General features: G+C 29.4%; 1 protein-coding gene across 4 annotated transcripts in view; it reads right to left on the reverse strand.

The window, feature by feature from the left end:
• Nucleotides 1-27,983, reverse strand: part of LOC110281931 (Brefeldin-resistant Arf-GEF family protein schizo) — a 360,600-nt gene that overhangs the window by 219,383 nt on the left and 113,234 nt on the right. The window lies entirely within an intron of this gene.

The raw sequence follows: 27,983 nt of genomic DNA on the forward strand, positions 1-27,983 counted from the left end.
TTATTTTATTTTCGCGTTAATAGTCCAAACTTTCCATTAATATCGATAACGATACATAATAACGGTCATAATAACGATAGTATATGTTTTTATATTAACAGGAACATTACTTAAATAATTCTTCCCGGAAAATTTCTTCATTTATTTAAAAATGGAAAAGTTCGCAAAATTAAGAGGAAAATAATCGTTAGAACTTTTGCTCAATATAAATAAGTCAAAAAAGAAATAGTGTTAAAAAAGAATTATAGTATTTCGCTCAGAAATATTTTGATTTATTTAAAAAAAAAAAAAAAAAAAAAAACATCGAAGAAATACCCTGACAAGTCGGGGCTTTCTGGCAGTAAAATTACCTTCGGTATATTTGTTCGGTATATTCATATTGATTCAAATATAGAGACGAAATCGTCGTTGGCAAAATAGCTTAATGAGTGACAATTAGTTGTATTTGTGTAAACATAGTGAGGAAAATATAGAAACTTCCAACGGTTAGTCCAATGTTATTGGAACTGTAACCTATTTTCAGTTCGCTGTTGAAGATACCTCATGCTATTGATATGGTTGATAAAGGCCGAATCTATTCGCCATTGTTAGATTTTGAACATAACTTGTCAGAGTCAGAAGCGAGTGCTATCTATCTATACCCGTTAAACCATGTGACATCTACTTTGTAACTATTTGGTGACTTTTATGGGCACGTTTCTGGTTTGAACTGTCGTTTTTTTGTGCCAACGTTTCGAATTTCCGCAGATAATTTGACGCTTTTCTGGCAACCTGAATTTTTACAGTTTTATTCGGAATACATAAATCATAAATACAAAGGTAAAAAAAAGTAAATAATTAATGCAACTGAAACTATAATATAATAGAATAATTTAATTATTGCTTTCCACAAACAAGTAAGAGTAACGACTTTTAATTACTCCCCATAGCACCAGTAATGGATGACCTAGCAATGGGAGATAGTCGTAGATTTTAAATCAACTCAGACAGTTAACTGGGACACTTGGCAAAGTTCGGATGCCCATCGGCTATTATGAACATGACAGAAGACACTTTCTCAGCCACTACGAACAAGTCTGATGAAATGTGATTTAGAAAGTAGGCACACCCAGAATTAGTCTTTTTAACATATGGATCGATGACCATTAATTTCCCTTTTGAAACAACGAATTCAGCGCTTAGATCTGCACATGAATGATTGACGATTTAGTTATCTGAAATATAGAAGAATTATAATACAAGTTAAACTTAAATGATGACTAAAATACGCATAGGATGCATTTTTTTAAAATTAAGGGGTTATTTCAGGGGCTATATTTCCAATGAAGCAACCGAGTTTCGAATCCCGGTGGTTAGCTGTTAATTTGTATATGTTATGACCGAAATTAAGAGAATGTCGGCTTTCACCGGTGAATGTCAACAATCACCTAGTCGCTTTTGTGAATGTTCAAAATATTTGCTATATCCGATTTGATATTAATTTATTCGGTGATATTATTGTATTTATTCGATATTTTAATATCTTCTGAGGATAGATTAGAAGAAACATCAGTGTTTGGATTACCGTTTAAATGTATACTGAGTAGTGGCACTTCACCTTAAAAAAACATTGATGTAGGGCATACCGGGCAAATGTATACCGGGAAGTTGCATTTAAATATCGGACTATGTGATTACCGATGTGATTGTTAACAACCACCGATTTCAGTCATCCACATTAACATATACATCTTCTAGATTGCATCGATCACAGTATTGACTTAGTGTGATCGATGCAATCACCAGTGGTAAAACACCAGTGGTAAAATAGTTAGAGGGGGTTAGAATTGAACTTGGGGTTTAGTTGCACGAAGTTTGAGCAAGGACCCATGCAGCGCCAGACCATATGTGTTCCTGTTCATACGGGGTCAAAAGTAAATTGCTACGAAAGTACTTTTACAACTGCACAAACCAGCTACCAGCTACGTTGGTTAATTAATATGACAGACATTCTAACCAGTCAAAAATATTCAAAGCGGATCAACATGGTTAACAGTTCTTAACAATGAAGACAAGACAAAATGCTTAACATTGCAACTAACAATGATGAATCAAAAAGATTCATTAAAAACTGATTTATATTATGCGAGTAAGATTTACACACTATTTTCTGCAGAGCCATCAAGACAAAATGGCCATTTTCAATGTTTATGAGACAACGGCAAACGATTTGGATGACGTAGTTTTTGTTATCATTTGGTCTTATGATTTCTTCTTAATGGTGAGTTAGAATTAAGGAGGATATTCACGAGACATGGGAAGGTCGAAATAATTGAATTGAGGGTGACATTAGCATGGAACGAAATCGCGCTCTCAGAACAATCATATTCTATCAGAACTCTAATTAAATAGGGTTCGAATAAAATAATTGTAACATCTAATAGCAGCATGCAATCGAAAATTTAATGAGATATACATGTTTGGACTTGAATTTTTCTTCGGAAACAAGTAAAAAAAATGTGTCAAATAAGTTTAAATTACAATGCATCATTTAACTTATTTGCACTGGTATAAGGACGTAATTAGATTGGTTTTCCAAAGAAAATAATTGTGATAAAGTGTAGAAATAATGTAAAAAATGAAAGACGCCAGGGGAAAAAGATAAAATGACAAAAGATTTTTACAAAATAATAATAATAAATGTTTGTCTAACACTATAATTGGAATAAACAACGGGCGTCGATGGTGAGGGGGAGTAGGTGGGAGCATGTTAGAAATCTCTAAAAGTGCCTCTAAATATTTTAAATAGACAAACAAAACTATAAACTACTTTGAAATTGTAGTGACTACTTCACTACTTTAGGGAACAAAACTTAGCTGGAGAAATTAATTTACACTTGTATAATTTGCACTGCTGTAGAAATTAATTTACACATGTTTACAATGGTTTTGAACAAAAAAAATGGCTTTTATTAAACATGAAGAATTATTTAGAAATGTTTTACATGAGCCATTTTGTTATTCTAAAGCATTTTTTTTTCGAATTTCTTCAGTTAGTAATCAACGTTTTATGCCTTTTTTGACAGTGAATATTTAATTTAAGAGATGCCAGAAAATTATCAGATACTTGCAATTTCGTTAAGTGTTTAATGCTCTTTTATTTTCTTCTAAGTAATTAAGTACATCCAAAATATGTTTCCTTCTTTTTGAAATAACATCACTGTTTCAAGAGTGTACATTCGCATGTGAAAAGTGTGACCAAAGATATAAAATATCTATTATTCATAATGGCTAGCTTAAATATTATTTATACGTGACTCTTAAATACGCAATTCTTCTTAACTGACAGTCACGTGGGCGTTTAAAATTAAGTTTAAGAAATCTGTTCATATACTAAACTAACGTAAAAAGTAGTTGCCAGGAGTCGCCAAAAACGACTGTTTTTTTTTTATTTTTTTAATCGCACTACTCCATCACTACTTTTTTTTTAAAAAAAAAAATAGTAGCACACAACACTACAAACTACGAAAAAAAGTAGCGACTACAGTAGTTTCACTACCTGTACTACACTACTTTCGACTACCGGTATGTACTAAACGAATCATATGTTAATCAATAAATTTAAAAACAAACATATTGTTCCAACTCCTAAATACATCGAGCTGTTTATTTGCAAAATTGTTTACCCTTGAATAAGATCTATATACCACCCACAAAGGAATTCCATCTCGCTGAGCATAATCAGGAAGCATTTCACACGAAACAAAGTTAAAGAAAAAGAACAAAAAATTTAAAAGATTTTTCAATGACAGAAACAGAAAACTAGCCATTATCAGTTAGGCGGACACACCTACCGCCAAAAAAATCGCCAACAGCCAGGTGATTAAAAAGCCGTTCTCACTTTTCAAAAAGCTGAGCAGGCTAGATTAGTTTTTTTCTTCTTCTTTTTTCCCTTTAATCGCGGGAAAATAAGCAATCGCTCATGTGGAAATATAAAACAGCTGTTTTTAGGCTTTGTTCACGGTTTATTTACTTAATACATTGTCGGGCAGCTAATTCGCGTTGATAATAATTTTCTGTACTAGCTATTGCAATATGTTAGTGGAAAAAAAAATCGCGGAACAAAAGAAAATTTCTCTTGTAAACTAAAAAGGAGAATTTTTTTAGACATAAAACGTGGAGAACGTCACTATTTAACATCCCATTTGAAAAACGTAGTTTTTAAAGTTATACTTTTAATTTATTATTTTCTTCTTTATAGCTTTGTGTCGACTAGATTTTAACCATAAAATAGGCGTAACCCTTTGATTAGACACCGGTTACCCCTTTTTTGTGACTCTCTAATTACAAGTAAAAATACATTCTGGTATTATTTAATTGGGTACTTGTACTTCAAGAAGAAGATCACACATACCCACACATGTGACCTATGACGTTAGAGCCATCAGATTGTTTAGGAGCAAAATGGCGTGATAAAGTTGTTGTAAGTTTCTCCACGTTTGTTAAAATGTTAATTAACGTGAAATTAGTTAAATACAGTGCCATATCACACATCAAATTTATTGAAATATAATTCTTTCTAGTCTACGTCTTTTGCTTAATAAAGATTTATAATTTGCTCACGTATTTTAATGTGATATATTTTTATTTCGTGCGCATGGCAACTTTGATGCATAATTAGTTTATGTTCTAAATGACTTCTAGTATGAGCTTTTGCTATGCTTTCCGATTGAAATAAATATGTAAATCAGTGACAATTAAGATAGTATTTATTTTACTAATATTTTAAAACTAGTCACAACTCTTTTTTGAAGTAGAATCGTCCCGGAGTAGTAATTTTGCTTTTGAAAAAGAACAGTGTAAGCTTCTGCAATTCATTCTGGCAGAAATAAACACGTAGTTCAATCATAACATCCTACTTTAAGAATTGTTTTGTTTTTGTTAAAGTCTTTGTTCAAAATTCTAGAAGATATCCGCTTATTGATACAATCAAATAATTTTATTCTGATTAACATCCAAGCTTAAAGTTTTAAAAACGGCTGAATGTTGAACACACAATCCCGATTCTAATAACAATTAAAAATAATTAATTAGGAACAAATATAAGATCAGAATAATAGAACAGGAAGTAGTATGATGCTTATAAATATTACATAAACAAAAAAACTTTTTAACTCTTCAGCATGCATAACAGTAAAAAAAAAAAAAAAAAAAAATAAGGATTAAAAAAGAAAATAAACACATTGTGAAATCTTATGTATAGCAAAGCGTGTTATACTTCATTCTGATGCATGCTTTAATAACAATGACAAGCTTGATATCTTCGTAAAGTTTCAATTAATACTTTAATAGCATCAACTAGTTAACAATTAGATTTATTTATATGTAACACTATAAATCCAAATCCCTTAATCTTCATCTTGTTTTTGTATCAAACAAAACAATCCTTCGGAAACAATGGTGGTGTGCTTTACCAGATTAACTTTATCACGTGACACAGAATGGGGCAGACGATAAAAAAAAATAATTCCATTCCAATGCAATTCTTTTGTGAGGGACACGCGTTGGACTTAATGATTCTAAGGTAAATTCTCACTGAGAGATTTTTATGTCTTAACGATCTGAAATAATACGCGCAGAAGATGTTCTTCCGCGTTATTAAGACAAGGCGGAGAGCATATGAGTTATGTTCTTACACATTGTTATGTCAATGAGGCGGCGTAGAAACATAGTTCGGATTGTGTTACAGGCGGCGCTTTGACACATTCTTTTTTTGTAGAATTCCAATTTGTTAATAAGATAATATATGCGCTGGGCCACCACGTTGTAGTTCAATTTTTATATCCTGAGTGTAGTTTGGTCCTTATGGAAAAGATCATCATCCGCAAACAAAGGATCTTTTGTACCAGACAGCAAGTGTGGTTTAGAATAACCAATGTAGATATCTTCTATAATGAGAAGAAAGAACGGATATCTGGAAGATGTTTTTGTAGAAAGGAGTATTTCACACGACAGATGATAAGTTTTGATAATAATAGACACTTTTGTTAATCAACTAGATCACTTTAGTTTAGTGTCTTGGTAGAACCCAAAGTAAAACCGGCATATTAGCGTTAGCTTTAATTATGGCAGAAAATACCATTTTTCACTTTGCACTATGTAGTTTAGAAAATAATAAACACACATATAAGATGATGCATTTTTTTTTCTTTAGAAAAAGAAAAAACAAATTCAATTCAATAAATTTAACCAATTTTTTCAGTTATTTTTATTTCCTGCATAAAATATTGCTACATTTATTTCTTAAAGTTTTTGCACATCGTCAGATAATTTTGTAGTATATATCTTCAAATCTAATTTTGATCAAGAAAAAAAAATCTACTGGACTCATATAATAAGATATTAATGAATAAAAAAAAACTCTCTAAAAGGTTACTTGAACTGAATCTCTTACCTTTCCTATAATTTTTCATTGTAACTAAACACTACGACATACAATTGTAAACTTTATAATATTTTTACATAGACAATAGCTTTGTAAAGGCGCAAAAAAATAAAATTTTCTAAGCGATAAAATTATATCAAATATCCAATATGATTAAGGAGTGTGAGAAGTTGTTGTGTCGGAAAAGATAGCGTGATATTGTTCAATTTACAAGGCAAATTACAAAATTTGAGCTAAATCGGTGCAATAGCTCCTGACAAATCGAATTTTAAAGAAGTCGTATATTTAAAATTTGATTTCTCAGGAACTATTCAACCAATTTCGCAAAAATATTTTTTTTGCCATGTAAAATTATATACTTTAAAAATTGTGTATCTTACAATTCAAAATTTTGTAGACTATCATTAAATAAAAAATAAATATTTACTAAAATTTATTTTTTGCTTGGAATTACTTTATGATAAACAAATTTTATAATTGAGTGCAAAATTGTTTTAATTCGCTAAAAAAGTTTTCAAGATATGGCGAAATACGCAAAAATTAAGATTAAGGGGTCTAAACTTTGGTCCGTTCTCCTTCCAAATTATTAGGACCCTATTTTCCAGAATGGGCTACCATCTATATTTTTTAGGGGGGGCGGGGTAGAAATCTGAATACGGCGAAAAAACCGGTATGTTTATTCAGAGAAAGCATATTTTTGTGTCTGATTTCGCTACTCAAAATATCGTCTGCACCAATTAGTTAGCATATTTGAGGTAACCCCCTCGAACCATTAAGAATAAATCCTAGAACGTGAAGATCCTATCATTAGATCAAAAGTTATTCCGGGTGGTTCATTTTTTATTTAGCGCACTGTGCAGTATAAACCTGGTAGCAGAACTAGTGCAGCATTTCATGAGATAAAAAAAAGGCATTATAAAATAAATGCTTTTTGCTAGATAAATTACTTAAATTCTGAAGAAGCATTTCTTTTTCAAACATTAGTATCTCTAAAAAAAAAAAAAAAAAAAAAAAAAAAATAGATAATCTGAATTAAAACGGTACTTGAATAATAACAGTTATATTTTTGCAACATTCTTTTTAAACTGTCACTGAAATATGCCATTTCTAAATGACATGTCACTTAATTTTCACTTTTATTTCCCATCAAGATAACAAAGTGGCATAAATGCTTAAAAACTAAGAAGATTAACAGCAGAAGCACTTAATCAGCCCACCCAATTCAAGTTCAAAAATCTCCAAGAGACACGCCTATTTTTCATCTCTTCCGATGTTTATCGTCAATGGTTCCAAGTAAATGAACTAGTTTGATTTTATTTACTTTTTTTAATATTATTTATCTCTAAAAGTAGACTTTCTAAAAGTTTGTTTGTTTCAGGTACACGTCGCAACAAAAGAAAAATAAATTTTATCAACCTACAAAGCGCATTCCTCGCCAATTGGTAATATTGTGAAGGTGTAGTGATTATGTATGTTGATGGTACGTGAGAGGCATATATAGATTATTTACTTTCTAGTTGATTACGAAATATACATAAAAAAAATAGCAAATGAAAAAAACAAGAGCACGTGCTTATTTGTTAAAAGACTAGCATTTCAAGTAAGTTTCGATTATTCTCATTTTCGTTTAAAAAATTCATTTCATCTAATTAGTTTTGATAGTCGAATAATTATTTAAACGGCCAGTTGTGTCAAAAAAAGTTTTTCAGCAAATGATATGCTATATTTATAGCAGCTGTGAGTAGTTAACAGATATTCAGGACAGTGAGTTTATTTTTGACCCTTTCATGGCAATTGGGTACTTGCAACTCGAGAAGAAGTGAAATGGTTATGCCTAACCGCGCGATTACCAACTGTGACGTCACTCGCGGGTATCCAATTCTGAAAATGTTGCAAAACATCAATATGAAGGAAAGCTACTGTTTTGTGAAAAATAAGAAAACGTTTGTGATTTAATATTTGAATGTTTAAAAAAATAGTACAACGCTACTTTATCTCCGCTTCTAAATCATTGGATGCTTTCATTTCAATTTTAATTTAATCCTCGGTTTTTATTTTACATTTTTTTGACGACAGAGTTTCGAAAAACAATAATAAATCGTAACACCAATTTAATTCATTCAATTTATTTCAATGAATTTATCTGAATAAATTAATTCGGAACACTTGAGTAGATTAAAATTTTAATTATTGATAGACTCGAATTTGTTTGACAGACACCTATAACCACAGATTTCATCCTTTCAAAATATAGAATTTCAAACCTTATATGTTAGCAATTCAGGTTATGCTGTAGCAAATAGGTATATGAAGAAGGATGATTACAACAATTGATGTAATAACCCAGTGCTCTTGGTTTTTAAATCAAACTACTCCAGAAAAGTCTCTCATCAACCCAGTCTAGCGTGTAATAGGCATTTCGAGAGCAGAATTAATTGGATCGTTACAAGCTCCAGAAAACGGTCAACGGAATGATACGCACTTTTGTACCAGTTATTTGAATTTAGAAGATATTGAAGAATTTAGAAAATACAACGTACGGTTAATAATTGCAGAGTTTTGTACAAGGTATCTAATTCACCGCTTTGATTTCGCCCGCTCTATCTTTGATCTTTAGACAAGGAATTTGGTATAATCATCGTCAGCGACGATTTTCTGGAATACCCTTCAATGATGATCTTAGATAAATCCTATCTATTTCACTTAAAAATTATAGGAATTATTTATTATCTGATTTATTTTAATCAATAATGATTGGAGTTTTAATCTGGGATTTATTTCAATCAATAATGATTAGAATTTTAATCCGATTTATTTCAACATATGATGATCGAAATTTTAATCAATAATGATTTTAATTTTTATCTGATTTATTTCAATCAATTATTTATTCAATAAGCAATTATTCGCAGTAACGATATAATTATTGAAAAAATCCCTCGAAAATTACTTTTAAGCCAAACTTTTTTAGAATTGTTTAAAAAACAAGGAAGATCGGCATTTTAATCTGATTTTTTTAAATCAAAAATTATTTCATCCAACATTGATCTTAATTTTTATTTGATTTATTTCAATCAAATATTATTCAATAGTGATCAGAAATTATTCGCAGTAATGATATAAAAATCTCTCAAAAAATACTTTTAAACCAACTTTTTTTTGTATTGTTTTAAAAACTGATCAGAATTTTAATTCGATTTATCTGAATCAAAAATGATCTAATTTAACATTGATCTTAATTTTTATATGATATATATCAATTTATTCAATAATGATCAGAAATTATTCGCAGTAACGATATAATTTTCGAAAAAAATCTATCGAAAATTACTTTTAGACGAAAATTTTTTAGTGTATTCTTTTAAAAAAAATAATAATTTTATAACTACAGATTAAGTTTTTTTTTTTAATATGAACTTCGAGATTATTAATAAAAAAAAATAATCATTCCATAATATACGAAAACACAAAAATGTCATAATTCTGACTAGGGAGTTAGCGGAAAACTTTTAAAAATTACGGCAAAGTTCAAAAACCATTTTAAGTTTTAATTTACTTTTTCTAACCAAAGAACTACACACCATGAATAAATAAACCTTTTTTTCTTAACCAAGTGTGTCTGTTAAATACCATCTACAGAGGATACAGGAAGAGGGGGGGGGGAGTGTAATATTTCAACACGCTCAGCAAACAACCAGATGTTTTTAATAATTCTAGTCATAAAGATAGAAAACGATAAAGACAAAGAGCCATAAAATAGGATTTTAAAAGGTATAAAAGGTTCAGTAACAAAAACAAAAAGCTTTTTTTTTGAAGACAATAAGAAAGTTAATAAGTGGTAGTTTGAGTTAACTAAAATTCCGAGTGAATCAAGTCTATTTTTTTTTTTAAAGACACGTAATAAATCATACAGAATGATCTAAGATATATGACGTTAATCTGTTTTGATGATTTTAAAAAGCAACAAGCGTGTTTAAGATTTCAGAGTTAGATAACTTAGAAGGTGTTGAGGTATTATTATTTTTAAAGGTAGTTAATATTTCATAAAAGGTTTGCACTTTGTTAAAAGTGGTAAATTTGTTAGGATACGTTCTTACCCTTTTCTAGTCTCACGTCTACTTTTAGCCCTCGATGCTATTTTACCGTTCCATCGAATGTTTGCGCTCAGCCAAAGCTATTCTATCGTACCAGTTGCATGTCAGCTTTCAGCCATCAAAGTTATTTTACAGTTCCAGTCGTATGTCAGCTCTCAGCCATCAACTCTATTTAGTTCCAGTCGTATGTCAGCTCTAGCCATCTAAGTTATTTTACAGTTCAAGTCGTATGTCAGCTGTCAGCCATCAAAGCTATTTTACAGTTCAAGTCGTATGTCAGCTCTCAGCCATCAAAGTTATTTTACAGTTCCAATCGTATGTCAGCTCTCAGTCATCAAAGTTATTTTACAGTTCCAGTCGTATGACAGCTCTCAGCCATCAACTCTCTTTTACAGTTCCAGTCGTATGTCTGCTCTAGCCATCTAAGTTATTTTATAGTTCAAGTCGTATGTCAGCTGTCAGCCATCAAAGCTATTTTACAGTTCAAGTCGTATGTCAGCTGTCAGCCATCAAAGCTATTTTACAGTTCCAGTCGTATGTCAGCTGTCAGCCATCAAAGCTATTTTACAGTTCCAGTCGTATGTCAGCTCTCAGCCATCAAAGTTATTTTACAGTTCCAATCGTATGTCAGCTCTCAGTCATCAAAGTTATTTTACAGTTCCAGTCGTATGACAGCTCTCAGCCATCAACTCTCTTTTACAGTTCCAGTCGTATGTCTGCTCTAGCCATCTAAGTTATTTTACAGTTCAAGTCGTATGTCAGCTGTCAGCCATCAAAGCTATTTTACAGTTCCAGTCGTATGTCAGCTGTCAGCCATCAAAGCTATTTTACAGTTCCAGTCGTATGTCAGCTCTCAGCCATCAAAGTTATTTTACAGTTCCAGTCGTATGTCTACTCTGCCGCAGTGCAATTGATAAAATAACGTAAGTGCAACGATTGGAGCAAGGCAATAATGAGTTGTTTGTTTAGAATTCGATTGCAGCAATGCAATAGTCAGAAGGTATAACAAGTGCAATAAGATTCTGGCCTGCCCGATATAGAAAAAGTTGAGATGAAGACATTATGAACCCGCTTAATTGCGAACAATTTTAAAATTGAAACGAAAATCAATAAATAAATCTTAATTTTAAAAAAAAATCATGATATTTAATTAACAATCCCGCTGTAAAATGAATTTATCGAAATTGAGTGGAGTTTTTTTTTACATTCTTGAAATATTATAGTCTAATAATGCAATCTAACTGGAGAGCAACGAATTGTAATAAAAGGAAATTATTTTAACTGATTTATTTCTGGCGCGCTATACGCATTTCAGAATTGTGCATAATTGCGAAGTTTTGATTAATATCGATTCATTAATTCTCGACTTTTTTTTACTCTGTACAAAGAACTGGTATTCAGTTAAAAATAATAAAAATTCTTGTATTTTACTTTACAACCATCGTTGAACAGCTCTATCCTTGTTTTTTAGAATCCAATCCAGAAAACAAGGAAACTCCTGGATCAAGTAATAGGACAAATTTTTCTTTGTGGAGGACTTTTTGATAGAACGGACCCGTATCTAAGTTACATGGACGGGGGAAAACCTCCCACGGTTAGCCTGACGGCAAGGGGGACTCTAACCCATAATCCGTCTATCACCGAGGATATTTTACGTCAGGTCAGCACTGTGGTCGGTGCAAGCCGCATGCGGAATTCGTACTGACCAGTCATCGCTGCATTCGAACTCAGTTCACCTAATGGAAGGCGAACGTTCTATCCCCTGAGCCATCACGGCTCCTTGTATTTTATAGAACAAATAAAAAAAAGAAACTTTGATAGCAAATGAAAAAAAAAATTTTTGTAGCGGCAGTCATTATAATTTTTCACTTTCATATACTAAACTTATTGAAAAATATATACTGCTTGAGAAAACCTTCCATATTTTCCTCCAATATACAGACTATAAATTTAGACGAACATGAACATATTATTCTGCTCACATTTTGTTCACAAAGAATACGAAAACTGAAGTAAAGATATTGGTATTCTTCAAAGTTTTGGCGGCTCCCATCTCAAATTCTCCTCGCCAAGATCTCAAACTTTTTTTCTCTTTTTAGTCAGAGAAGAATACATACAATCTCAATCACTAAAGGGATTACAACTGATGAGTTCGTAAAGTAGCATCGAAAACTAATGTTCCATTCGGCGGGGTCTTGCAAGATAGAGATAAAATTGTGATGCCATTTCGGTGATATGATGCTGCATTATTTCGTTTTATTTTCGTTGCATAGCGCTATTGGCTTTTTTTAATCTTTCGTAAGGAAGACGTAAACTATATCTGTAGTTGAAAAGTCACAATATAGTTCATATAATAGTTACATCATTCAACAATATCATAACTATTCAACACCATTTGTTTTAGAGAAATCTCTAAATCAAATCTAATCTTTAATACCAGCTACTATATGTAATGTATTATAACACCCTGATAACTAAATTTAATGAGCGGATCATTAAAAATTAATGTATTGAAAATTCTAAAAGTTCATCAAAGATAAATTTGATGAATATTAATTACATTATTTTTTTCATATAATTTATTTTTTTGGTTTTGAGGGGGAAAAATCAGTTTTAAATTTAGACCGTTGATTATTATGAATCACTTAAAATTAAATCTATTTTAAAGCCAAGCTATGCATACAAACCATTCATTAGTATGAAATATAATCTGAATTATCTCTCAACGATTATTAGTTATCAATTTATAATTATTAATTGTTATAAGGTTGCCTCCTTATGATATAGAATCAAAAATTCCGCATTCTAATTTTGAATAAGAAATATGTAAAAGTTAACTAACTAATTTCTCAGTAAGAAATAAGATTACACTTCACTTTAATATATGTGTATATTAAAGTGAATTAAAAACACAATTTTCCAACTGCTGTTGGATTACATGTATTTAATTTTATCTTCTTAACCCTCGCGCTGTGTGTCCCACAATTTCCGGGGGCAACGCAGAAGTAACAAAATTTCCGCATAGCACAATTTTTGAGGGAATGCACTTTTTCTGTCTATTTAACTGTTCAACCCGCTCTTTTCCCGTCCATGGTTTCATTTCAGCTTTTCCGTGATGTTTAATTGTTTATACAGATCTGGGAACTCAGATGGCGTTAGTTGTCTGTATTCTGTGAAATATGTAAGCATGTTTTGCATCATTTTACACGTTCTTTTCTAAGTTCAAAGATGTATTGGCGTTTTACGAGTGATATAACGCACATTTCTGACAATATTTCGGACACTGGTAGCAGTTCTAACTCTGATTACAAGTACATTGAAGATAGTTATGAGTTGCGAAACTGATGAGAAATTCTCGGATTCTTTTTCGGAAAGTATATGTAAATGTTCAGTAAGTATTTTGCAAATTTTTCATTAGAACATACGTTCTATAAATGTACTTCAAAAAATAAATCATAATTTAACCAAAATTAATTTTTTATATTTTGTTTTTATATAATTATTCTTCAATTTAAATTTTATGGCCTTTTTTATAATCTAATTCTATATTGAAAAAAAAAAACTTGTATACAAAAAATTATATTTTAATTTTAAACTTTTGAACCTATTTTGATTTTAAAAAAATTAGGCAGCGAGGGGGTTAATTATACACAGTCCTAACCACCTTAATACAGAAGTTTTAGAAATAAAAAGGTTCATAAACTATTTTTAAAAAAATTAATTTTTTCTGCATGAAGAAGTTATTTCCTAAAAAAAGTAGTCAAAAGTATATTAATAGTATTAAGTATAAAAGTCAAAATGTTGGGAAAACAAAAGAAAAAAATATTATTTCTTTTTTTTTCTTCCAGTATTTAAACCTAATTTAATTTAATAAAAACTAGAATATTTTTAGTCTTCCATTTTATTTTTCTTCTTTAAAAGTGAATCGCTCTTGAATCAAAAATCATAAGAGTTAGTTTTTTTTAAAAATTACTTAATGCTGAAAAAAAGGGTTGTTTTAGAAAGTCTTATATTGATTAGCATAATTCTGACAACAGCTGCAAAGATAAATTGAATTCTCGTGCAATAACCCGAATTGCAAATAATCAACTGAAATGCCCAAAATTGCAAACAATCACAGAAAATGAAGCATCATCAGAATATTACTTTTTCTTTTTAGAATTTTACATAATTCTTAGTGAAATAAAGTAAGATACTTAAATAAAGCAGACATGAATAGAAAGTAGCTATATTTGTACTTTTCCATGCTAATACAAGGTGATCTTAAAGTAATGTAAACTTGATGTAAATTTTTTCACAAATAGTAAAGCGAAAGCTTGCATTCATTAAGTGAAATTCTCTCGGACGGAACGACTTTTTTTTCTTCTTTTTTTTTAAAAAAAAGATCAACTATTTTCAACAGCTAAATTAGAAATTTGAATAAAAAACTCTGAGAAATTTGTCGAAAATCAAATTCTGATTATAATTTATCTCATGGCTCGAAAATTACGTTATCTGACATGCCAGAGGCATGTGCAAATTTTTTACTCTCACTCTGCCTTTTTAACTCTTATGGGCCTGACAGGTCATATATATATTTAAAAATAAAAACAGTAAAATACAGTTAAAAATCGTTTTCTGAAATTTTAGCGTAAATCGCCGGAAGGGGGTAAAAACAGACTTAAGTAGAAGTTAAGAAGGGGGTAAAAGTAGACCTAAATGTTCCTGAATTAAATGAATAAGAATATATTAGGAGGATCCGAAAGTAATGTCGTATCGGCGTTTTCAATAGTTTTTTCGGCGTTTAGTCTTAAAAACCAATTCATTTTCAATCTGGCATTGAAACGTTCTTGCTAACCAGGGTGAATACATTATTGATTAAAAATAAAATCTCGATAACAAATATCAAATGCACCGAAATGACATTATTTTCCGGTCCCTCTAATATAAAACTAAATTAGCTCATTCTTTTTTGTGATTCTAATCATGATTATTTTTATAGAAAAAAAGCTTACCCTAATCGTTGCGTATAAAAAAAAACTAACTCCACTAATTAAATTACACAAATAATCCCAAGAATCTGAAACTTATATTTGATTAAAAACTCCATTGCCTTAAAAAGAAGAAGATAGTAATAACTAATTGTTGACATGTTTCATGCCTTGAGAAAGGCAAAAGTGATTCGAAACAGCAAACGTAAAGTTGCCAACGAAATATGAGAAAAAAATATGAAAAATAAAACTAGAAAAATCTCTGTGGCCGAGAAAGGCAAATCAGGGCAAAATGCATTTTCACGAGCTATGGAGAGGAATTCGTGTGGTTATCAATGAAATCGGAATTAACATGAATGAAATAAGATTCCAGGGCATCAAGATGAGCTGGACTTACGTTTTAGAGATTTGAAACATAAACTTTACGTTTTATGTTTCAAATCATTTTTTTTTAAAATTCACGTCTGGCAAATCTAAAGAATGGATGTATATTTTTAACTCTTAAGACAGGCAGGCTTTCATTGTCATCTTTGAAGTCAATGAAGTTTCCAATCAAATAAATAACTTCATTTATGCAAAAGAACCAATACTCATCGGAGCTTAATAGTTAACCATACCTTGTACTTCTGATTTAAACGTGGAATAAAAGTGTTGATACAGAAATAATATTGTTAATGACATTTTTTATACAAATTAATAATTGCATACATTCATATGTATTCGGAAAAGGTGTTCGGATGCGTAAAAATTTTGAGATTTTTTTTATCTCTGATTCAGTGCAATAATGTTTAAATTTTGTATGAGTAAGTTGGTAAAATTTGCCTGCAACGTTTGTAAATCATTCAAATTGTTGTTTTCAAAAGAATTTCTTCACCCAAAAGCACCTTGATATGATTGATTAAAAAATTATGTTTTAAAGTGCGGAAAACGAACACATAAGTTTGTGAATTTGGTGACGTGATTAAGATATGACGGATTTTACGAAAATGTAATTTTCGCCATGTTAGAAAGGTAATCAATAGCTATTTTTTATGTTATTAACTCATTGGGAAGTTGGGTGTTGTTCTAGGTTTTTCATGACCGAACACTTTTCGACTTCAACGTCAATTACAAATAAAGAGTTATAAGAGTCATAAGAAATCAGGAGGCTAGCATAAGCATTCATAAAAAAAGCCTCACAAAAAAGATCAAGTAAAAAAAAAAAAAAAAAAAAAAAAAAAAAAAAAAAAACCAGACGATAATTTTGAAATTTTTCGGAGTTGATTGTTTTTTCCTTTTATTTTCATCAGCCTGTATTTTAAATGTTCTTACAGAATATTAATTAAAGATATTTTTATGTTCTTTTTATGTCTAACTTATTCATATTGACTATATTGACCGGCGATTTTAATATAAATAAGAATACTGAAAAATAATAAGAATGCTGAGACATCTTAAGAAATGCACATTAGCTGGAATTGTAAACCATCCAGCTCCTTGGATAAGAGGACAAATATCACGATGCCGTTTTTGCAACTCATGACCTGAAACGATGACATTTTTAAGAAAGTCAATCCAGAAAAACAAATTGAGTAATGGGTAATTAGAGATAGTAATAACGCGATCACTATATAATCTCTTTTGAAAATTAATCGTCATTAATTTTTTTATTATATTTCAATTTTAATAGTTATTTCAGAAGGAGACGTATTTTAAAACTGCAACATTTTAAATAAATATTGGTAAATTTAAGAGTGTTGATAAATAAAACAGAGTCGAAGTAGTGGTTGCAGCAGGAAAAAGAAAAGATTTTTTTTAACCAAACAAGGCACTAGCAATCATGGTACACTTCGTAATTCATTATAAAAAGAATAAAAATATCTACAGCAGCGTTCATAAAAGATGAGTAAAAGCATCCTTTTATAATTCACACACATTGAGAAAGGGGTACTTGTTATCGTCACACATACACACACCAGTTGAATGAAACTACATCCTATCTCATCCACAGATCTTTTATGACACGATGACCTTGAAACTAGTGTTAAGAAAACTTAAAAGAATACTTTTTGTGTTAAGTTTATTCTTCATCGCTTTATTTTCATCGCATTATTCCAGGAAGGTGATTTTTTTTTCTTCTTTTATAACAAATAATTTCTGAAAGAGGAAAATTGCATTTTTTTTAATTTTATTTAAACTTTCCGGCAGTGTTTTCATGAATCAAATGGGTGAAGGACATGAAAATTTTCCATCGTAATTGAGGATTCGAATTACCGCGCAGACGATAATCACGATTTTATTTCTTTGAAGTGATTTCACTTTCGAGTTGTTAATGTATTCGTGATGATGTAGAAGTTGGAGTGGTACAATTTTTCTATTCGAAAAGGAAATGGTCAAAAAAGTGCAGGAAAACTAATTCTGAAAAATAGAACAAGTGAAATTTCTTTGAAACAGAAGGAATAATGGAGAGTTCGAGATGAAAAGTCTGATAGCCACTTTAGCTACTCTAAGGTAGCGGTTCCCAATATCTTTCGGTTATGGAACAACCAAATGATCAGCATTCTTTTGACGGAACTACGACTTCAAAACTAAAGAAAATCGCGAACGTATTAACCTATTAAATACTGCTTTATTTTAAAAATATTTAGGAAAATTTTTTTTCCCATGGTTTTAACATTATTGGTTTTAAATTAGGTTTTATATCAGACCGTTTAACTTACGGTTCAGAAGCTGAATCTAGTACTGTTATGAATTTGTTTTTCGTGAGTTAACATAAGCTGAAAATGAATAATAAAATAAGCTGAATCATGGTTTTCGCTAAAATAAAAAAAATTGCTATAAACGTTAAAAAATGCTAGTAGAGAAACTTAGTACTTTATTAACAATTTAGTTTTTTATTTCGGTTTGAAAAGCTAGTTTTAGTTGTAGTTCATTAAAGTCGCACTACAGTTGCACAATGGGCTATTGGCGACTGTCTGGGAAACATCCATGAGGATGATCCGAAGACATGCCATCACAATTTTGATCCTCTGCAGAGGGGATGGCACCTCCGCTTCGGTAGCCCAACGACCTGCACTTCATGTTAGAACAGTTTAACGAGGACCAATACCGCACACCCTCGGTCCCTAAGCAGATTGATCCAAGTGGTCACCCACCCGCACACTGGCCTCAGCCAGTGATGCTTGACTTCGGTGATCTGCTGGAAACAGTGTCTTAACGATCGGTTTACTGCGGGACATTTGAAAAACGAGATGGTAATTATTAATATAATATAAATGCGACTTCTTTTCATAGTTTATTCCATACATTACTATTTAAAAAAAATTATGTATTCCCCCCCCCCAAAAAAAATAAATAAATTATGAGCTATTTTCTTTTAATTGGCATTTTACTTTAAAAAATATAGTAAGGGCAACCAAATATTATGTAAATAATGGATTATTGATTGGATCTAAATATAATTACAGGTTCCAAAAATATTAAAAAATCTTTTAAAAAGGACTTAACTCACGGAATTCACTTGTCTCTTCCACGAAACAATAGACATCCGCTGACTTTTTTTAGATACTCTTATCATTATAGCTTTATAATTTGAGAAAAACTACACATTTTTCATGGCATCTTTTAATATTTCTGGTTTTAATTGGTTTATAAACAACAGGTTCATTTGATATACAGATCCTACATCATTTGTAACGAAATCACCAAATTAGGGAGAAAAAGCAAAGCTAGACAGTTGAAGAAATAAATTTTAAAAATTTTATTTAATAATCTATGTGTCCCAAACAAGCTTACTCAAACATAGACATAAATAATTGCGGTATTGGCAAAAATGCAGTAAAAAGCTTAAACATCAAATAATAATTTGGAGCTATAATATATAGTCAAAAGAACAACTGTACTGTTGTATATTGTTAAAAGAGTTATGAGACATTAAATATAGTGAAAAATTATTGTATTCCTTAATATTAAGTGACTTGATAATTAAAACGAGACACTTAGAAATGTTGAGAATGGCTAGCAATATATAAATGACGTAAAGCAAGTATATAATTATCGTAGATACGTAAAGAGGGTACATAAAAAAATATAAATATCGTAAAAAGAGCAAAAGTACTAAGTATACGGTTAGTAGAATGCATAAACGTCGTATAAACTGTAACGGCGCACATAACTATTATTAAAAAAAAAAGGGCGACAATGAGCAAATATAAGCTGAAAGAATTTTTAGGCCTAGCATATGCTATATCATTTCACAAAACTATATTAATAGGATATACAAGAATAATAGAAAGGCAGTGCGTTGTATTAAAATCATGAAAATGGCATGCTTCTATTTCCGATACCTTTGAAATAACAATTAATGTATCAATCTGGTTCGCAAAACTTAACGCAACTTTCAAATTTATAAACCTAAAATTCAATTAAAACTTAAGCTGAGTTTAAATTAAATAAACTTTTTTTTAAAATAAACCCGAGATAAAAGTTCACGACAGAATATTCGAAACACCGTCGCGGCTCATTTCAAAGAGTTAAATTCCGACACAAACACTTTGATTGTTCGAAAAATGAGTGAATTCAACCTAAATGTGATTTTGCGTGCGTAATGGTTGCACTCAATTTCTTCGTAATAAAAATATCAATTTTCATGATGGGTTTTTGTACGGTTGTTTTATTCCCACGACACGCAGCAACACTATTACAAAAATAAACAGATCCCACCGCTCCCTTTCCTTTTACGGTGTAGCATTAGAGACAAAGCCGGCATCCATTGGAAATGAAATTGCGTTTATTGTTTACTTCCTTTTTTTCCCACGCACGCAAATTTTTTTGGTGAAGTATTGAACTTGTTCTCAAAGTGCAGGTTTAGTTAACATTCGGTAAAGGTTAAAGAATTTTCATCATAATTTTATTATTCCATTATAGATACAATTCAACATTCATACAATTATTATGGTTAAAAAATATCAAACATTATACTAAAAATGAATAGTATATAATTCTAAATAAATAGAATAATAAGTTAATATTTTTAAAAGTGTTCTTCAATTTTAGTAGTAACCAATATTAACAGTTCTCTATTATTTCTAAATTTTAGTAACCAAACCACATTTTAAAGATTGCTTTGTGCTTAATGATCGAACAAGAACTGTGTAATAATAGCATTAAATGCTTTTCCACAGTTGTCTAACAATTCTTCGACAGTAATTTTAATAATAATGATAGGCCGGGATAGCCTGGTTGGTAGGATGTTGGGATTATGTCCAAGGCGTCGTGGGTTCGATCCCTGCAGGCCGAAGACTCCCCGTGTAGTAAATAGTGTCTAGCGCACGTTACATATGTCGAGACACAAAGTCCTCCTTGTTCCCACAACAAATCATACATACCTCTGGGGGTACGAATTAGAAATAGAGGGGTACGAATTGGAAATTAAAATACAAATTGGAATGAATGAATGGATGTATAAATGGGTTCTCCCATTGGATGTATAAATGGAATGGGTGTATAAATGGGTAGGCGTGCGTGGCAAAAGTCGTATTCTTGGCTATAGATGGTTCCACTGAAAAACAAGAAACGCACCCTTTGCTGATGTTGGCAAGTAGCATTCGAAACAACAACACGATAATGATAAAATGTAAAATTAAATTTTTTTTGTCATGATTTTCAAAAATTAATTGTCTTTCATTAATTTAAATTAATATAAACTTTAATAATTAGAACTTAAAATTTATTTTTCATTTAATAATTGAAAAAAAAAATTCAAATCGTACGAAAAATAAGAATTTGTCTCCAAAGTATTACAGAATTATTTCAAAAGGATAATTTAAATTTTAAAAATAAATAAACGAGAAACACAGATTGTTTTTAAAAAATGGAAAACTAAACTTAGTTTTCATAAATTTTTCCAAATTTCATTATTGGAATTTCGGGAATCTTGAAAATACACCAAGAAAATTAATTTAAAATGATTAAATGATTGTAATAATAAATGATACCAATAAAATGCCTACCAAAGTTAAAATAATAATTATAAATTTGTGAGATTTTTCGGTATTTTATTGTATTTGTGAGGTTTCTCGTAATTTTATAATCAGGAAAAACAATGTTTTTCCTCATTATACATTATTTTAGTTCAATAGTAAAATATTATTTTATTTTCGGTCATAGTTATAATAAAAAATAAAACTATTGATTATTTTGAAGATTTTAACAGCATTTAAAATTAATGAAATAATATTTAAATGTCACTAAAGAGTATTTGAGGAAATTATAATAGAAAAAAAATTATTTTCAATACGTAACTATTGAACAGCATACGAGTAAATCTTAATTCAAGAGAAATGATTTAGCTGATATTTTCTTTAATATCAGCATTAAATAGCATTTAAGAAAATCATAATTGAAGAGTATTTGAGAAAATAATTATTGATGATTTTTACAGCATTATCACTAAAGAAAATTGGATAAAATCAGAAAGAATATGATATTTTTCTAATATCACTATTGAAGAATGTAAGAGAAAATCATTATTTAAGAGAAAAATAACATTCGGGAAATTTCTCGAAAATCATCTCTTTAAAGTCATTATAGAGTATTCGAAAAAAAAAATCATCATTGAAGACAAATTATTTTCAAAAGACATTTTTAAAATCGTCACAGAAGAAGAATATCAGAGAAAATCATCACCAAAGAAAAATCTCTATCCCAAGATTTCTCTAATGTCACCTTTGAGGAACATTAGAGAAAATCATTATTTTAAAAAATAACTTTCGAGAAAATTTTCGAAAATTATGTCCCTCTAATGTCATCATAAGAGAGTATTCGAGAAAATCATTATTAAAGACAAAAGTTTTTTTTTTTTTTTTTTTTTTTTTTTTTTTTCAAAATTTTTTTCTTGCATCATTACTAAAAAATATCATAAAAAATCAGAATATAAAAAAACATTTCTAAAGGTCTATCTAATATCACCATTGGAGAATATTAAATAAAATCATCATTTAAGACACAAAACATTCGTGAAATTTCTTGAAAATCATGTCACGATAGCCAGTAATACAACCGATCATTTATGGAATCAACCAGTCTAAAACTTCAACATAGAATCCACCCTTCTTTTAGAGCAATCAAGGATGATATTGTTCTCTAGAAGTTAAAGAGACCCACAAAAGATAATTCTGAACCGTAACAACTGCACCCAGGGTGTGAGTAAGGAATCGAGGAGTGCCCGCTGCAGTTCAAAAGGGATAGATGAAAAGAGTTCAAAAATATAAAAAACCCTTGAAGGGGTCTAGATAGGAATCATTGTGCAATATATGTGTGCTTAGAATGTAATTGGCCCGCCTCGAAGATAAGTTTTTAAGTTAAAGAACATTTACAAGATAAGCAGTTGACGTTGAGTTTAAAAGAAGAAATGTAAAACGGAGCCTCTTTTAATCCAGCTAATCTGTTTCTTTTTTCGCCCATTAGTAGATAGAACATCTGCTACTTATAAAGGCTTTTTCACAAGATCTAGAATTGACAAATGCAACAATAAAGGCTTTTTCTCAGGATTTAGATTTCATAAATGCAATAATATAGATTTTCAAAGGATGTAAAATTCAGTAGTGCGGTTTTTTCGCAAGATTTAGAATTAACAAAAGCAAAAATAATTTATTTTTTTTAACAAGATTTAGATTTGATAGATGCAAGAATAAAGACATTTTCAAAAGATGAAAAATTCAATAACGCTATAAATATGGGGTTTTCGTTAGCTTAAGAACTGACAAACGCAAAAATAAAGGATTACAAGATTTAGATGTGATAAATGTAATAGTAGACTTTTTTACTAGATCAAAAATTCAATAATAAGGTTTTTTCGCAAAATTTAGAACTGACAAACTCAAAAATTAAGGTTTTTACAAGATTTAGATGTGATTGATGAAATAATATACTTTCTATCAAGATTAAAAATTCAATAATGCAATAAGGTTTTTTAGAAAGGATTTAGAATAGACAAAAGCAAAAATATAGGTATTTTTACAAGATTTAGATTTGATCGATGCAATAATAAAGACTTTTCCACGAGATTTAAAATTTAAACATACTAACTAAATTTTTCGCAAGACTTAGAATTGGCAAACACAAAAATAAATGCTTATTAGATTTAGATATGATAGATGCAATAATAAAGGGTTCTTCACAAGATTTAAAAATGAGAAATGCAATAGAGGTCTTTCTTATAACATTTAGAGTTAAAGGTTTTCACAAGATTTAGATTTAACAAAAGTAATTAATAATAAAGAATTGAGGCATAATAAATTATCTAACTTTGTCTTTTTAAATCAGAATTTCTGCCAGCAGTCATTTTATTTTTGTTCACACAGTGTTAAACCATGAGAATATTTCTAGAATGTCTTTTCTAGAATATTTACATTAGAGGTCCTGTAACCGCTTTTTTCTATAATTGTTCCGCTCATAAAAACTAATTTCTTTAAAATTCGACAAAAGTATTACAAAATATTTATTTTAACAATCTTGAAAAGTTTTAGATAATTTTTTTTTTAGCAATTCATTAAATAAATATTTGAAATCAAGTTAGATAGTAGGATATTTAGAAGAAAATTACAAGGATATAAAATTGATTAGTTCAAAAAAATTGACTGCTTAAAAACATATTGAAAAGGTCCTCAAAATATTTACTTAAATTCTTTTTACTTTTTAAATATTTAAAACTCGAGCAAATATTTACCATGATCTGATTAAAATGATTATTACGAAGAAAACACATAAAAAAAGTCTTAATTCGAAAAATTAAACTTGAATTGGGTGGATGGATTAAGTGCTTCTGTTGTTAATCTTAGTTTCTAAGCATTTATGCCACTTTGTTATCTTGATGTGAAATAAAAGAGAAAATTAAATGACATGTTATTTTGAAATGGCATATTTCAGTGACAGTTAAGAAAGAATGTTGCAAAAATGTAACTGTTATTATTTAAGTACCGTTTTAATTCAGATTATCTGCTTTATTCCATTTTTTTAAAGGATACTAATGTTGAAAAAGAAATGCCTCTTTCAGAATTTAAGCATTTTATCTTGCAAAAAGCATTTATTTTATATTGCCTTTTTACTCTCTCGAAACGCTTCGCTAGTTCTGCTATCAGGTTTATAATGTACAGTGCACAAAATAAAAAAACAAACCACCCTAAATAACTTTTGATCTAATGATCGGATCCTCACGTTCTAGAACTCAATCTTCATGGTTCGAAAGGGTAATATCAAATATGCTATATTATGCTACATTTTGGGAGCTAGAAATCCAAATCCGTCGGGAAAAAAAATTTCGTTTATTCAGAGAAAGTTCGTTTCTGTGTCTGATTTCGTAACTTAAAGTATCATCTGCAGTAATTAATTAGCTATTTGAGATCACCCCTTCGAAACATTCAGTAGTAAAACATGAAGATTCAGTCATTAGATTCAGGGTGGTACGTTTTTCATTTTGCACACTGTAGGTAAACTTTAACCCTCATACTTTATAAATGTGCAAAACATGAGTAAACATTATTAAATTTACTTCCATAATAATTGGACTGAAGTAGAAACTTCAATGTGTTAAAGTTTATTTTATTAAATTTTTAACATTATTGGTTTAACTTACTAAATAATAAAAGCTAGTAGTTTAAACTTCTATTTAATAAGGATTATTTCATAAAAAAATTACAAATTGCTAACAATATTGAAATATTCCAAAATAGCATTAATTGATGCTTTTTTAAATTAAAAAAAATCATTATGTTATTGACCTCTAAATTAATATTTTTTTAAAAATGATTTCTCGGTAACATATAAAAAAAATTCACAAAACATCCATGTTTGTTGTGTACAAACATTTAAAATTCACATACATAGTTCAATTAAATATTTTCCTTAAATGTTTAAAACAGGAGCTAATTAATATCATTACATTATTCTCTTCTAAATAAAATTCATACAGATTAATATATAACTAAAGTGATGCAAAACATCTACTTCACGATGCAAAATCATTTTAATATCACTGGTATGCATAATGTACCCTCAATTTTCTTCACGACATGCCATTGATCGGATTTCAAAAACGAGGAACAAATCTGCGCTTTTCAACGATTTTCCGACTAAGAGCCATCGCTTTGTCGTACATTGCGAACTTGGCAGTTTTATTCGAAAAATCGATCGACCAAGAGCTGCATTTGACAACTCAAAATCTATAATTTCGGCTATGTTCTAGCAACGTTGAATCCTTAAACCATAATTTGTTGATGTGATTTATATGTTACGTTGCATTTTCAATATTCAAGATGGACTACTAACTATAGATTTATGTGCTGTATGTACAATTTAGAATATTTTAAAAATGTGGGGGGCCTTTTGGAATATTTCATGAAATAAATAAAAAAATTTATATTTTAATATTTTTTCAAGTGAATTTTGCACTAGTAGCTTTTAAATTGAGTTTTTTTTTAAATTAAATTTTACACTGCAGTTTTTAAATTGAATTTTTATTTGTAAATTTTGCTTTGTTACTTTTTAAAATGAATTTTTTAGTGAATTGTGCTTAGATAGTTTTCTAATCGCTTTTTTGTGGGTGGGGTTGGGGGTTGGGGGTACAAAATTTACATTGCTTGTTTTTAAATCGAATTTTATTCTCACAGTTTTTAAATTGAGGTTTTTCTTTAAATTAGATTTTACTTTGACAGATCTAAATTGAATTTTTGTTCGTAAATTTCAGGGAATTTTGCACTGATAGTTCATTAAATAAAATTTTTTTAATAGTTTATTGGTAAAAATTTTACACTGTTCGTTTTTAACTTAAATATTGTATTGACAGTTTTTAAACTGAATTTTTTTGCAATGAAATTTTGAACTGGTAGTTTCTAAATTACATTATGTACTGGTAGTTTTAAAACTGATTTTTTTTTCAACTGAACTTTGCTCTGACAATTTGTAAACGGTATGAACAAATACTAATTTCAAAAAATATTTCGTTATCTAGTTGAAACAGACATATCAACGAGGCAATGAAACTACAAATGTCTTTTTTTTTCTCTCGGCGATTTTTCATTTTCATTCGAGAATTTGGCGATGAAACGTTTTAAGTTGACAAATTTCATAAGAAATAAAAACGAGTTGTATCTTAACTACTTAGCGATTTATAAAAAAATATAAATTTGTTTTTGCTTCGTTTTATAAAATTAAAAAAAAGGTATTTTTCAGAAAATTTTTCATTTTCTTAAAATCAATTGATAAATAAAACAAGAAATAAAACAATATCATTATCAACATAAATTATTTCATAATATTCAAAATAGAATATGAAAATTCAAAACTAAATTTAAAAGTTAAATTTGAAACTAAATTTACTTAAATGATTTAAAAGTAGAAAGTAAATTAATACAAAAGTAGAAATTTAAAACAAAATCATTTTAAAAAGAACGTCTTTTAAGCAATTTGTTCTGAGTTTTAAACATTGTTTTTTACGTTGTCGATAAATGATATTTACGTAGTAGCTGTGTGCAAAAACAACTTGAAAATGTAAAAAATGTTATTTTTTCTTTTAACTATAAAATATTTTAACAATAAAGAATTACGTATTATCATTTGGTTTTTACGCATTATAGAAAATTAAGTAATTATTATTAGTCTGAATATTTAGAATTATGAATTATATAAATTTGAAATAATCTGCAATCATACGGCATATTTTTATAGGAAAATACATTGTTTTTATAATACCAAAAACAACTTAGAAACAAAGAAAAAAAATAATAAGCAGGTATTTGAGACACAAACGGCCGTTTCGGTACCATGAGAACGAACCAATAAGTGCAAAGACACATAATGCATTGATTGTTGTTGTTGTTGTTAATTTACGTCGCACTAGAGCTGCACAATGGGCTATTGGCGACGGTCTGGGAAACATCCCGGAGGATGATCCGAAGACATGCCATCACAATTTTGATCCTCTGCGGAGGGGAACATAATGCATTGAAAGTCAAAACTAGATATAATAAGTCGTGAATATAAAAACTAGTGGTTATACAGAGCAACTTAAATGAAGTAATTATACAGATTTAAAAGGTGTAATTGTAAATTATTTAGTAAAAAATTCAACACTAGTAGATCATAGTTTGTACCTCGGTGCACAAAAATTTTAAAACGTGCACCGCATAAATCTAAGTCCTAATTTTCCCAAAATTCAGTATGCTTGATAGCAGGAAACTTTTTTATAATTTATATTAAGTTTATCATCCAATATTAATTAATGTTTTTATATTTTAATTAAATCATCATTTTCTTGTATTTTTTACTCGATATTTTTTTTACTGACATCTTTAAATATTACAAGAGATGAGAAATAATTACAAGAAAATAATACAAGATACGTAATATTACAAGATACTTAAATATTACAAGAAAATATTGTTTAATAAATCATTAAAAAATATTTAAAATTAAGGAAAGTATTACGTAATGTGTAAAAAATATTAAAATCAAAAAGGA

Source organism: Parasteatoda tepidariorum, chromosome 8, assembly GCF_982258835.1.
Source record: "Parasteatoda tepidariorum strain Cologne lab strain chromosome 8, Ptep-v5.0, whole genome shotgun sequence".
NCBI classification, from domain to species: Eukaryota; Metazoa; Arthropoda; class Arachnida; order Araneae; family Theridiidae; genus Parasteatoda; species Parasteatoda tepidariorum.